At 36.0% G+C, this 15,540-nt stretch overlaps 1 protein-coding gene across 6 annotated transcripts in view; it reads right to left on the bottom strand.

The window, feature by feature from the left end:
• CDK19 (cyclin dependent kinase 19) overlaps positions 1-15,540 on the bottom strand; it is a 129,028-nt gene that overhangs the window by 90,807 nt on the left and 22,681 nt on the right. For 3 of the 6 annotated variants that reach the window (XM_081033194.1, XM_081033193.1, XM_081033195.1), the window contains exon 2: positions 9,166-9,227. The exons of the other annotated variants lie outside the window; for them this stretch is intronic. The gene's annotated coding sequence lies outside the window, so the exon portion shown is untranslated. The remainder of the gene's footprint in view (positions 1-9,165; positions 9,228-15,540) is intronic. 6 annotated transcript variants of the gene reach the window in all.

The following is a 15,540-nucleotide window of genomic DNA, read 5'->3' as shown; positions in this document are numbered from 1 at the left end:
TCTGGAAGTCGTCTTTCGTGAGTGTCTTTAGTTGTGCTGTCATGGCTGCCTCAACGTCCTGAATCGATTCAAAATATTTACCTTTCTTGGTCTTGTTGACTTTGGGGAAAAGCCAGAAGTCGCACGGTGCCAGATCCGGTGAATAAGGTGGATGAGGACACACCGTAATGTTTTATCTGACAGAAATTGCTGTACCTAAAGCGATGTGAGACAAAGCCTTTCTATTGTGATCACAAAATACAGTAAATGCTGCTGCCAAGTGCCATCCAACAGAAAGACAGGGATCTTCAATATTGGAAGAGGCACATGGAACAGTATGTGACAAGTTTCAATTTGTTCCATGCAGTCAGTCGGGAGTAAGCTATGGTTGAGAAGAGGAGTGTTTTAAAGTACTATAAATCATCCTCCATCATGACAATGCTCCGTGTCACATATCGCTTTTGGTATATGGCAATTTCTGTCAAATAAAAATATTACAGTGTGTCCTCATTCACCTTATTCACAGGATCTGGCACCATGTGATTTCTCGCTCTTCCCCAAAGTCAAAATGATTCAGGACATCAAGGCAGCCACAACAGCACAACTAAAGACACTCACGAAAGACGACTTTCAGAACTGCTTCAGAAAGTGGCAAGAACGATGGGGTAAGTGTGTTCAAATAGAGGGGAAATATTTTGAAGGGGGTTGATAGCAATGTGTTTTTTAATGTGATAAATTTGTAATTTAAATATTCACCATATTTTTGAATCACACCTTGTATTTGACAGCTGCTTATGTTTTGCAAACACATGACTACTAGGGTAAGCACTTCGTTCAAAACTCTCTCAGGAAACGTACATACTCTATTTTGTTAGTACAATTACTTATAATTGACTCCTGTTTTTCCTAAATGAGTAAGGAGACTACCTTATTCATTTCTATGTATTCTTCAGGAACTAACAAAGTACCTTGCAAATAGTAAAAACTAAACATTTGTTGTAGTGAAAAAAATTTGTTTATTAGTCTTGATCAACTTAAAAGAACATTTCAGCATAACAAAATCTGGAAAACCTTCTTTTAAAAATATGTATTTTTGGGGTGGATGGATGCTCAATTGGTTAGAGCGCAAGCTCTGAACAACAGGGTTGCCGGTTCGATTCCCACATGGGCCAGTGAGCTGCGCCCTCCACAGCTAGATTGAAGACAATGAGCTGCCGTTGAGCTTCCGGAGGGGCGGCCGGATGGCTCAGTTGGTTAGAGCACGAGCTCTCAACAAAGTTGCTGGTTCAATTCCCAAGTGGGATAGTGGGCTGCGCCTCCTGCAACTAAAGACTGAAAATGGCGACTGGACTTGGAGCTGAGCTGCGCCCTCCACAACTAGACTGAAGGACAACGACTTGGAGCTGATGGGCCCTGGAGAAACATACTGTTCCCCAATACTCCCCATAAAAATAAAATATTCTAGAAAATAAAGTGGCAATAATAATCAAACACCAATATTTGTGTTGGAAAAGTAATCATATCTAAAAATTCAACAGAAAGTACCTATCTCCATCTAGGAGAGAAGAAACAAAATACAAACATTTTGTGATTCTCAAATCCATCCTGTCAGGTCAGATAGAACTATATCAACAACCTGATCCTTTAGGTACATTTTCAAATTTCAGTGTTCATGAAATCATCTCAAATCATAAGTATCAAGGAAAAAAAGTACTCAAAAGAGAAATTAATAGTCAAAATGTCAAAATCAACACTTAAAACGTAATAAAATTTAAATATACCTAAGTTTTTCACCATACTACCAAAGGTTCTGCCAAATCTAGATCACTGAGGAATCTTCTTTTGATAAAAATGTAGGTTTTGCATGTTTTTCCTAGCTGATCTGAACTACTGTGATAATAGAGAATGTGATATATAAGAAAGATATATTTTGATTTTCCTCCAGCTCACATTTCCTTGAACTCCTCTAATTTCCTAAGTGGTGAGAGCATTTTTTATATAATATTTGAGTTTTGTTCCTGGAATAGCTCCAGAAGGATAAAAATGAAAAAAAGCTCTTTTATTCAGAAGCCCCTTTCAACCACACCTAAGTTTTGGAAAGTCCCTAGAAAAGGGAAACAACCCACGCACCACTCCCACCCCCAAGAGGGGGTTGGAGGTTGAATTAATCACCAACGATCAACAATTTAACCACTCATGCCTACATAATAAAATCACCATAAAAATCTCTAAAGTATAGAGTTCAGAGAGCTTTTGGGTGGGTGAACCAAAACATATCCATTTGCCTGGAGGATGATGCACTCCAAAATTCCACGGGGACAGAAGCTCCTGTGCTCGGGACCCTTCCGGACATAGACCTAGTCTTATGTATTCTTCATCTGACTGTTCATTTGTATCCTTTAATATATCCTTTGTAATAAACCAGTAACCTAGTACGTAAACTGTCTTCCTGAGTTCTGCGAGCCATTCTAACAAATGATGGAACCGAAGTAAGGGGTCATGGAAACCTCCGATTTGAAGCCAAGTCAGACGAAAGTTGGGAGTAACTAACTTGGGGCCCACCACTTGTGACTGGCGTGTAAAGTGGGAGCAGGGGGCAATCTAATGGAACTGAGCCCTTAACCTGTGGAGTCTGCATCAACTCCAAGCAGCTGATGTCAAAATTGAGTTAAACTGGAGGATACGTATCTGGTCAATATGGGGAAAACCCACACATCTGGTAACAGAGGTGTTCTGGGAAGTAATGGGTGTAAGTGGAGTTGTGAATAAAGAGAGAAACAGTTTTCCCTTTCAAATAGTCTAAACAGAGTTTTCCTAATACTACAATAGATATTCTTACTAGAACCCAAACCATTTGAACCATTACAATCCACAATCTCTGAAATACACTTGAAAGAAAAAAGTGAATTCCTTTAAAGGACTTTACTTAAAACTTTAATCAACATGGAGCATAAATCATAAAATAAAAAGTCAGTTATTAGCTATTAAGAATTCATTTTCTTTTAATAGTTTCCATATAGGTTGACCTGAATTCATCTGATGAAAAGTCAAGTAGGGGCGGACGGGTGGCTCAGTTGGTTAGACCGCGAGCTCTGGGCAACGGGGCTGCCAGTTCGATTCCCACATGGGCCAGCAAGCTGCGTCCTCCACAACTAAGATTGAAAGGACAACTTGACTTGGAAAAAGTCCCGGAAGTACACACTGTTCCCCAATAAAGTCCTGTTCCTCTTCCCCAGTAAAATGTTAAAAAAAAAAAAAAAAAAAAAGTGGAAAAAAATTTCAATTTCAAGTAAACCTAATGTTGTCAAGTGAACCATTTCATAGGAATGTCAACGTAAAATCAAATTCTAGTCACTAAAAAGTTGAAAAACATCAATTTAGGAAAACAAAGTTGCTTCCCATCCAAGAGCAAAGATAAATACCCATAATAACAAGCCAATCAACTCACAACTTACAGAGAAAAAATAGTATTTTTTTCTTTTATCATTGAATCATCTTTAAAACATAAAAAATAACACTATCCGGTATCATATTTATAATGAGAGTTGTAAGAGCTACATTTATATAGTACTTGGTACGACGCAGGCACTGTTCTAAAAGCCTCAACTCTATTAACTCTTTTAATCCTCACAACATGCTGGGCACAGGTACTTTTCCCATCCCCATCGTACAGATGTGGCCGCTGAAAGCAGAGAGGCTAAGTAACTCACTCTAGATCCCACAGCTAGTGTGAGATTGGTAATGTGGAAGTTATGTAATGATTCTGTGATCTGCTCCCTCATGTTCAACATCTAATAAGCAAATACCGTCAAAATTATTTTAAGGCAAAAATGGAATTCTTGCTTAAAAGACAAAATCTGTTGTATTGCGTTTTACTACTACAGTGGAATTTTTTATTATCGTTGTATATTATACTGTCAAATCACAAAATTTAGCTGTTATTGGCCCTCAGTCTTTTCCACACTGACTGATCTCCCTGATCTCTTTCCCCTTATTCCTACCCATCATTTCCTTCTTTCTTATCCATCAGACAAGGTCAAGCTTTCCAGAAATTTTGTGAACACTCCAGACTGAGGTCAAAGTTCTCTTCTCCGCATTCACCAAGCACATCTCTGTACTATACACATGACATCATATACCACTTTGCATGGTAACTTTTCCGTGGTGTGTGATTTAAAGAGTAAGGGGTATGGAATCATATACCTATTATACTAAGTCACACAGCTAATAAGTTACTTATACCCTCACGTTACCAGTGTTTGCAGCTGTAAATTGGAAATAATAATACGAACCCAGCACGTTCGTTTTGATGATAAATGAGATCACATACATAAAGTACCTAACACAGTATCCAACACCCACTTTAGTCTCAAAAAATGTCAGTTCCTACATCAAAATTGTACATTTTTCTTAAGAAACTATGATAAAAGACTGTGAATAGGCATTCCAATTAGAACACTTAGAAAAGGACACAGGAATATAAGTTTTTGGCAAATACATATCAGCAAAAAAGGAACATGAGATTTGAAATTAACATTTCCTATATGGATAATAACTTTCCTGAGAGGAGATATCATTATCATGTATGTCTTTGTAGCCATCACTATACCTTGCAACTAACAAACAGACACTGGGTGAATTGATTAATTGATTAGAGGACTGATATTATTGGTTATCTGCCTTTTTAAGATGGAAGTTGACAGTAACAGTCTACAATTAAGTTTTTTATTCAACAAATAGTTATGCCTATTGTAATGCACATTGGACACTACAAGTGATGCAATGATGTACTGAAGTATATAGTCTTTCCCCTACAGAAGCCCACAAGAGAATAGAAGAACTAAGTCATGTGCAGTTACTAAATATAAGGTATTATATGAAAAACTGCCTGAATCCCATCATTAAATATATTTTTATAACCATCAATTTAATCCTGTCTTTCTCAGTTTAGATGAGGAGAAGGGACTGGCAGGAAGGAGAAGGAGTCCTGCCCTGACCTGGTATGGACAGTACTTTACATCTTTTATACTGCTGATTAGGATAATCTATTGAAATGATCCTACTTCATGAAGAGAAACTATATGATCTCCCGCCAAGATCAGGAACAAGGCAAGAATGTCTGCTGTCACCATTCCTATTCAATATCATACTGGAAGTCCTAGATAATAAAATAAAAGGAAATAAAATGTATACAGGTTGAGATGGAAGAAATAACACTGTTCACAGATGATGTGATTGTCTTTGGAGAAAATTCCAAATAATCAACAACAACAAAAAAACTCCTGGAACAAGAAAACAATTATAACAAGATTGCAGGATATAAGGTTAACATACAAAAGTCAACTGCTTTCTTATATCCCTGCAACGAAAAGTTGGAATGGGAAATTTAAAACACAGTAATATTTACATTAGCACCAAAAAGTAAAATAAAACATTTAGGTATAACTCTAATAAAACGTGTACAAAATCTATACAAGGAAAACTATAAAACTGAGGAAAAAATAAACAAAAATCTAAATAAAAGAAGCAATATTCCATGTACATGGTAAAGAAGACCCAATATTGTCAAGATGTCAGTTCTTCCCAATTTGAGCCACAGATTCAGCACAATCGCAATCAAAGTCCCAGCCAATTATTTTTGTGGACATTGACAAATTGACTCTCATGTTCATATGAAAAAGCAAAAGACCCAGAAGAGCCGACATAATACTGCAGAAGAAAAAGGCAGAAAACTGACATTACCCTACTTCAAGACTTACTGTAAAGCTACAGTAATCAAAACAGGATAGTTGTGGCAAAAGTACAGGCAAAGAGGTCAATGGGGCAGAATAGAGAACACAGGAATCAACCCCATGTAAATACAATCAAGTGCTCCTTGACAAAGAATAATAGCACTGCTGAAAAAAACAGTGTTTCAACAAATGGTGCTGGAACAAATGGACATCCACATGCAAAATAAAAAAAATAAACAAAAATTTTTTGTTTTTTGCTGGCCTGGTGGCTCAGGTGGTTGGAGCACCTGGCTCTCAACACCAAGGATGCTGGTTCGATTCCCACATGGGCTAGTGAGCTGTGCCCTTTACAGCTAAGACTGTGAACAACAGCTCTTCCTCAAGCTGGGCTGTAGTGAGCCGCCCTGAGCCACTGTGAGTGGCCGACGACTGGTGACCAACTGCCTCAGCTGGGGGGAATGCAAGACTCATAATACCAGCATGGGCCAGGCAGCTGTGTCCTACACAACTAGACTGAGAAACAACAGCGTGAACTGAGTAGGGGAGGGGTGAGGCAGAAGGAAGAGGGAGGAAAAAGTAAGCTAGACATAGACCTTCCATAAAAATTAACTCAAAATGGAACACAGATCTAAACATAAAACATAAAACTATGAAAACCCTAGAGGATAACATAGGAGAAAATCTAGATGACTTTGGGTTTAGAGATGACTTTTAGATACAATATTAAAAGACAATCCATTAAAAAAATTGGTAAGTTGGATTTGACTAAAATTAAAAACTGATGTTCTGCAAAGATACTTTTAAGAGACTAAAAAGACAAGCCACCAACTGGGAGAAAATATTTGTAAGACATATGTTAAAGACTGGTATCCAAAACACACAATTTAATATTGTTAAGACTCAGCAATAAGAAATGACCCAACTTAAAAATGGGCAAAAGATCTGAACAGACATCTCACCAAAGAAGATATGCAGATGATAAGCACGTGAAAAAATATTCACTATCAATGTCATTAGAGGGTTGCAAATTAAACAATGAGATACCACGACACACCTACTGAAACAGCTAAAATCCAGACCACTGACAACACCGAATGCTGGTGAGGATGGAGCAATACAAAAGCCCATTCATTGCTGGTGGGAATGCAAAACGGTATAGTCGCTTTGGAAGACAGTTTAGCAGTTTCTTACAAAACTGAACATACTCTTACCATTCAATCTCTGAATTGAACTTCTTGGTATTTACCCAAATAAATTGAAAATATGTCCACACAAAAATCTGCAAATGAATGTTTATAGCAGCTTTATTCATAATTGCTAAAACTTGGAAGCAACCAAGATATACTTTAGTAGATGAACAGATAAACAGGAAACTGTGGTACCTCTAGACAATAGAATGCTATTCAGTGCTAAAAAGAAATGAGCTATCAAGCCTTCAAAAGGCATGGAGGAGCTTTACATGCTTATTATTAAGTGAAAGAAGCTAATCTGAAAAGTCTGCATACTATATGAGTACAACTATGATATTTTGGAAAAGGTAAAATTATAGAGACAGAAAAAGATCTGGGGTTGCCAGGAGCTCAAAAGGAGACCTAGGGATGAATGGGTGGAGCACAGGGTGTGTTTAGGGCAATAGAACTATTCTGTATAATATTGTAATGGTGGATTCACGTCATTGTACATTTGTCAAACCCACAGACTACACAACACAAAGAGTGACCCTTAAGGTAAACTATGACTCTTAGTTCATAATAACATAACAATATTACCTCATCAATTGTAACAAATGTACCACACTAAACCAAGCTGTTAATCTTAGGGGGATGGGGGCAAGGGGTGGGGAAAGGCAGTTAGGGGGTACATGGGAACTCTCTGTACTTTCCAATCAATTTTTCTATAAACCTAACACTGCTCTAAAAAATAAAATCAATTATTTAAAAATATATATTTATGTAACCATCCATTTCATCACATCTTTCTCATAGAAGTTGGGGGTTGAGGACCTGGGGAGAAGAGTTTTCTTGCCTTGATGTGAACAGTGGTTTACATCTCTTATATTAGTGATTAGGATTCTCTATTGAGATTCTCAATTGGTAACAAAATACGCCAGTCACATTAGCTAAATAAATATAAGACTGCATAATTCAACAGTGGTAAAATATCCAGCTAGCCTGAAAATGAAATATGAAAGTCCTTCAAGAAATTACTTCCAACTTATTGTTGGTAAATATCCTCAAAATGGCCACTGAAAAGAGTAAAAGGAAGGAGAACTAGTTTAAGAGGTAAAATTGTAACTAACCTCACAAACAGCCTGCAAAACTCATCTACAATATTTCCTCTAGTTAAGAAAAGCAGCTTCGAGTATGAATAGGAGAAAGGGGAAAGAAACAGTGACACTGGGTTGATTGTAAAATGAAGTGATCCTGTGTTGAGCACAGTACAAATTTAATAAATATGTACTTCCCTAACTTCACATAAGGTGTATATCTTGAATGTAAGTTGTACTGTGCAGCCACTTACTTCATACCAAAACAAATATAATTTCCAGAAGATATAAGAAAACATTTCTCTAATTCCCATTCAGAATCTATCTAAAAACGAGCTACATTATTAATTTTATGTCTAAGAGTACAACATTGTTAGCTGCTACAGATCTTTAAAAATAAACCTCTATTCAAGTATTATCTGAAGAAAGCTTATAAATGGTTTCATAAATTCACAGAAAGTAGTATCTATAATATTTAGCAAATAAATAGCAAAATATTTCTGCCGTTTAAAAAAAACAAAGTATTACCCAGGAAAGCTATGTCACATCATTTTCTTAAGAAGTAACTCACTAAGGTTTCTACAAAAACATACTTTACAAGTATGTGGGATGTGTTTGTTTCTCCAGTGAAACAAGAACTAACTTGAGAGGAGAGCATATTAACAAGTTCTGGAGAGGTAATTAGCATATTGGAAAGTAACATTTTTGGCACCCGGGACCTATAGCAAGAATGTCTATCCTCCAGTCATGAGTCATGGACTAAGCTGTCTCTCTATTGTGAAGCAATCTTTCAGTAAAAGGAGCAGCAGGGAAGAATACAATATAGGAATAATGACTTGGACAACTTCCCAGGAGGAAATCACAATGAAGTCACTTCTGAGAAAGTCAGATAGTATATACTACACATTTCACTAATACTCTCTGTTATTAATCACTCTTACTCTTTAGTTAACAGCAGAAAGTGAAATTTGGAGTCTTTAGTTTTATCTAAAGTTTCCTTTTTTAATAGAATTTAGTAATATTGAATAAAATTATACAAGTATTAATTTGGTTTTAAATTTTGTGAAAGTGAACTTAATGCATCATTTTAAATTATTTTATGATGACATCTGTGAAAAGTTCTCACCTGTCACATACCCACCCCAGCACATACACACAATGACACCAGAAGGCAACACTCTGCTTTACCTTCTGCTGAAAAGTCTGCTACCTCCAACGCTTGAGGTCCATACACGAAGCCCTCCTGGAATCTATGAACACAGCAGAGGCAAAAGGCAGAGAAGTTTATGTAGATTTAAAGTTACACTGCCCAAAACATAAATTGCCAAATGCCTATCACAAGTCTACATATCTGCCAAGGAAATCAGATTTTAGATTTGACAATGAGCAAATCAGTAACATATTGTTAACATTCAGAGTTCATTATATATTATGCGGCTAATTATACGAAAAAAACAAAAATTGAGCCTTAGCTAATTTATATTCTCACCAATATAAGTGATTTATACCATGAGAAATACTAAAAGAGCAACAAAGTATGAATTCATATATGCTGAAAGTAATTTAAATTTTAAAATTATGTGACAGAACCAATACATATATAAGGAATGTAAAATAAACTAAATAGAGAAACATAGGTCACAAAATGAAAGGTACCTACAGCTCAAGGTACACTCTTTCTTAGGACCAGAGAGTGTTGGGAATGTAAAAGAAAAACAATTAAAAACAGACCTGGTAGAGGACACATGCAGAGGAAAAAAGGGGAAAAGCAGAACTGTAAAGATATTCCAATGCCAAGATTTAATTTAAGTCTGACAGTAATTTGAAATGAGTAAGGTACTACACATGCTACATAGTATGGGGGAAATCTACCTTGTTCTGATATTATTAAATATACGCATGAAACATGAAAACTTTTCAGAAAACATTCATGTAAAAAATTAAGGATTTAATCAGGTAAAATATTTAGATCTCAGATTTCATCTCATTCCTTTCTGATAGGAATAAAAAAGTACAAAATGCAGCTGGTATGTAAGAAAAGAAGTCAGATAAATTTTACTAGCTATTAAATTTAAAAGAGGACAGGTTATCTTTATGTAATATTTAGAAATTCTTAAAAACATTATCAAATAATTAAGAAAGAAAGAAGGAACACAGCGTTGTCTTAAAACATGATGGTATGTCAAGAAAGAAACAGTATTACAAAACACTGGCCCTGAAGTCAGGTGGCTTGAAGTCACGTTCCAGGTAAATCATTTACACGCTTTGTGACATCAGGTAGGTCTCTTAATCTCTCAGTACAATCAGAGTTGTTCAGTGAGGACTCATTCACCATCTCTCAGATTTATATTGATAATTAAAATAAGGTTATTAAAAATCACAGAACGTTATATTTTGCAAAAATTTAAATCAGTACATTTGGCTTAATCAACAACTTAATAAATGTTGTTAACCAAAAATCGAGGGAATACGGACTGCCTAGCTACGGAATGTGGAGAGCTGTGGGGGTAGGAAGACAAAAGAAGCAAAGAAAAAAAAAGGCGGAGCTAAGCAAAAGAGCCTAGACTAGTTATGAGGGCTAAATGACAGCCAGAAGGTCACAGTCCCCAAAAGATGGTTTTATCATGTTATCTATCATATTATTAATTTAGCAATTTGCCAGCACTATCTGTATCTTCTCTTAACTCCCAAAACAACCTTGCAGACTGCACCATCCTCTAAGGTGGTGCTTGTGACATTCTAAGATCTGAGACACACAGTAACTACTCGTATATTGCATATACTTCTAAAAACCAAAGAGATAAGATCCCATCTAATAAAACAATAATGGCAGCAAACATTTATATAGGCTGTATGAGGTACCAGACACAGTTCTCACAGCTTTACAGGTATTAACTCATTTGGTCTTCACAACTCTGCGATAGGTACTATTGTTACCCTCATTTTACAAATGAAGAAACTAAGACACAGGGAGCTTAAGAAACTTGCCTCAATGCACATAGTCAGAAGTGGCAGATCCGCAATTCAAACCCAGACTGTCCACTTCCAAATCCACACTTAGTCTCTATATTATGGAATTAAAATCACACAAAGCATGTACTTATCTATCTGTAAGAAGCCAAACAATTATAAATGTTCTCAAGTATTCAATAATGCTATATATACATATGTGTGTATGTGTGTGTGTGGCTATACATAAACACACACATACATACATACATGTAGAGGGTGCCAAAAAAATGTATACACATTTTAAGAAAGGAAAAAACTGCATTAAAATTACACTGATGGTAACCACTCTGAGCACCTCTTGTAACTGCAGAAGTCAACATGACTTGTATTCATCTTTTGTTATCGTTATAGAGTATTATAATTTTAATACAGTTTTTTCCTTTCTTAAAATGTGTATACATTTTTTTTTGGCACCCTCTCTATATACTTTAGCATTTGCACCTTCTTGGAAAATTCAAATTCAAATGATTGTTGTACAAAATATGTTTTAAAAATAGAAAATGCTTACAATATAAAATTAGAAAGAACTGAAATTTTTAAAAGCAAAGAAAGGCCTAAAAAAGACTAAAGAACATATAACCAAATAACATTCAAATAATATTGGTATTTGAATAGCGAGATTATGTGATTTTGTTTCCATTTTTAAAACTTCCTGCCATGTGATTATATAACTCACTAACACTTTATAAAATTTTTTAAATCAACACCTAGATACTACCACACACATTAAGATGGCTATTATCAATTTTTTAATAAAATTTATTGGGGTGACATTAGTTAGTAAAATTACATAAGTTTCAAGTGTTCATTTCTATAATACATCATCTATATATCACATTGTGTGCTCACCACCCAGTGTCAGTTCTCCTTCCATCACCATATATCTGACCCCCTCATCTCTCTTCTACCACCCCTGTCCCCTTACCCTATGGTAACCACTAAACGGTTGTCTGTGTCTATGATTTTTTGTTTGTCTTGTTCATTTGTTGCTTTCACTGCTGGTGGGAATGTAAATTGGTACAGCCACTATGGAAAACAAAAAAATGGAGGTTCCTCAAAAAGTTAAGAAAAGAATTACCATACGACCCAGCAAATCCCTCTTCTGGGTATCTACTCAGAAACATCTGAAAACATTTATCCCTAAATCTATATGTACTACTATCGACTTTTTTTTTAATTGAAGAAAATAGTGTTGATAAGGATATAGAGAAATTGGAACCCCTGTATACTCTTGGTAAGAATGTAAAATAGTACAGTCACTACAGAAAACAGTATGGTGGCTCCTTGAAAAATTAAAAATAGAATTACCTCAAAAAATTAAAAATGGAATTACCATATTATCCAGCAATTCCACTTGTGGGTATAAGGCAAGAGTTGAAAACAGGGATTCTTAGAGATATTTGTACACCCATGTTCATAGCAGCATTATTTATAATAGCCAAAAGGTAGAAGCCACCAAGTTTTAACCAACAAATGAACAGAAAAACAAAATGTGGTATACTCGTACACATGGAATATTATTCAGCCTCAAAAAGGAAGGATCTGAGCTCAGAAATGTCTGCCTCTAGCAACTATTGTCCATTACATGTCAGTTCTTAAATTCTTAGATATAAAATATAGGAGCCAAGAAAAAGTTATCAATAACTCGCCAATTAACTGAGCTTCCATATGTTTCATCACTATTTACAACATTTTGGCTAAGTGCAAGAAGCTGCTTTTTAAATGATGAGAAAAAAGCTGACTTTAAAGAGCACAACTGACAGAACCAAAATTCAAGCTTTCTGAAATAAGCTATAAAGCATAAATGAAAACAAGCAATAAAACTTCAGAATATATCTTTTGCATTCCCTGCAGTATACGTAGGAGGGGGAAAATACAGAGACAATGTCTCTTCTAAATTCTATGTGACTGCCACACAATCCCAATCAGTGTCCCTAAGGAAAGCCTATTTCCCGCCACATAATATTTAGAATACCTCAGATGAGTAACTATATCCATTAAAACGTTAGTGAAAACAGTAATAATAAGAGTCCAAACAAGGAAGTAACTCTAGGGGGGGGAAATGTTATGCTATGACTACTGTGATGAGTAATTCTTATCCAGATCTTCTCAAACCTCAAAAGAAATGTATTACTATGACAGCACACATACATTCAGGCAACTCTTTGTAAAAGTTTCATTAAAGGAGATAACATAAACTAAACAAGAAGTGTCCTGAAATGGAGGCACAAGGCATTTAGGTTAGCTAGAATAAAAAAATGGCCCAACAGTGAGGACTATTCAATGCAAAGAACAACCAAAAAAGAAAGTGAAATTTCCTTCTATTGGATTATTTTAAAATACAGAAATGTTTATCTATATAAAAGTTCATGTTTAATCCTATTTGAGAGCAATAGACTTTGGCATTAGTGACCTAAGTTTTTCTCACCCAAGAATGAATGTCTTAATCCCACAACCGTGAGCCATTAATCAATCACCTTTTAGTTACCTGGATACTAAAGATCCTTCACTGCATCCCGTTTTGGCTGAGTCTATGCCAACACGGACTGTACTATTGTGAAGGTAACATAGAGTAGAGGTTTCACGCTGGGAATTCTGTAGCCCTCTTCCCAATGGTGAGAAACACAGCAGAAGCTGGTGAAAGCAGGACCCTTCTAAGAGATCCCATCAGCCCGTAAACCAAAGAACCTCTGCCAATAATTTGTCCAAGCACTTCCCTCCCCCGACTCCACATCCAATTCTTCAGAATAAAAATTTTAAGATTCCAACAAGAACTTTGTGAAATGTAAAAGCTAATGCTACAGTTATACATCAAAACAAAAGCAAGTTCTCAAAGGAACTTGCTATCCTTAATTAATTCAAGGGAGAAACATGTAAGAAAAAGAGCATGATATAATTAACAGCTTTTATCTATCAAAACAGAATTAAATTACTGTCACCCTCCCCTTCTAAATAAGCCTGGAAAAACAGAAAGAAAACAAAAGTAAAGGATATTCTTTCCACTCTGGAATTATGCAGTTGACAAACTGCTCTTCTTCCTTTTTATGCCACCTCAAATGACCCCACAATTTGGTCCCAGATTCCAGGAAATCAACTACCCTCCTGGCCACTTCTCTGGGGTGTCCCTCACCCCACTCATTCAAATGATCACTGAATCCTATGTATCTCCTAAATATCCTTTAACCTCCCCCCCTATCTGCCCCCTTTCCCACACAGCTACCTCTAAGAAGCAGCTCATTTCTCTCCTGGACCCTCCTATCAGCCTTCCTGCTTCCATTCATCCTCCTGTCCTCTCCTCCATCCACACACCACTTGCTCAAAAGCGGATCATGTAATTCCCCTCGATAAGACTACACACCAAACTATCAACAGTGGTTATTTCTAGTGAATACCTACATTTTTCTATTACGTTTTTTGCATTTTACTAGCATGTGTTCATTTTAAAAATCAGAAATTTTTTTTTTTACTATCTCCATTTTGCGAACTATTAAAATCTATTCCACGTGGAATCTATTACTCCACTTCCCCATTAGGTTAAAAGCCAAATTCTTTAGCCAAGCATACAATGATCAAGCTCTGCCTTTCTCAAATGTATTTCCAACCTCCATCCCAAGTACTTACTCTAGCCATCCTGATTTGCTTGCTGTTGTATTCCTTTATATCATACTTTCATACATTTTGCTTCCCCTGTGTAGAATACAGAGATGTAACAATAGTCTTGAGTCTGTTCTAATAAGCAACCTGACACCCACTAACAATTGTGGTAAGTCATTAAACTAAGAAGAATAAAGGATAAATACACCTCGCCTTGCAGCACACTATTCCTAGCGGTAGCCGACAGTCCCACACTTACACCTACACACCGAATTTTTAACTTCTAGTGAAAGGAACTGATGTGGTTGTAAGGATAAGATGATGCTTTGGATCCATAGCCTAAGAGATGACATGGAAGGAGGCACAAAGCAGAGAGCTAAATGTGGGTAGGGGATGGGAGGGGACAGAAAAATAGGACAAGGACCCTGGATAAATTTGCAGCACAATTTTTCAGAGTGGAACAGCTTTATCTGAAGTGTTATAAATTTTTATATCAAGTAAAAGCACAATAAAGTTAACTTTGAAAATAGGAGGAAAATCTATATTACCTTCCCTCCTTTTAGCATGAAAATCCAGAAGTTGGCCTTTTAAAAAGCACATAATTGGCCTTACCTTCCTTCAGTTTCTTCTACTATGTAAGAAGAACAAACAATCCAATGTAAATTGTAGAGACTATCTGTAATTTCATGAGATCGCTCCTTTGATTATAATTTACATATAATGCTCTTTCATATCAGATGAAATACAAAAATACCACCCAGATTTCTAAAAATATAAATGAAACACATGAAAAAACTTCCCCTTCATTTGATTGTGTAATTAGGTCAAATGAGATCAGCAGTGTTACCCAATTCAGAGTTCTACCTAAAGAGATAAATCAAGAAAAAGATAGGAAAAGAGGGATGGAGATAAAGACAGTTCAATAGGATACAATGGTTCAGAAGCAAATCTAGTAAG

The sequence above is a fragment of the Rhinolophus hipposideros genome, assembly GCF_964194185.1.
Source record: "Rhinolophus hipposideros genome assembly, chromosome: 3".
Lineage (NCBI taxonomy): Eukaryota > Metazoa > Chordata > Mammalia > Chiroptera > Rhinolophidae > Rhinolophus > Rhinolophus hipposideros.
The sequence above is the reverse complement of the archived record's forward strand: the minus strand, read 5'-3'. Positions and strand labels throughout refer to the sequence as shown.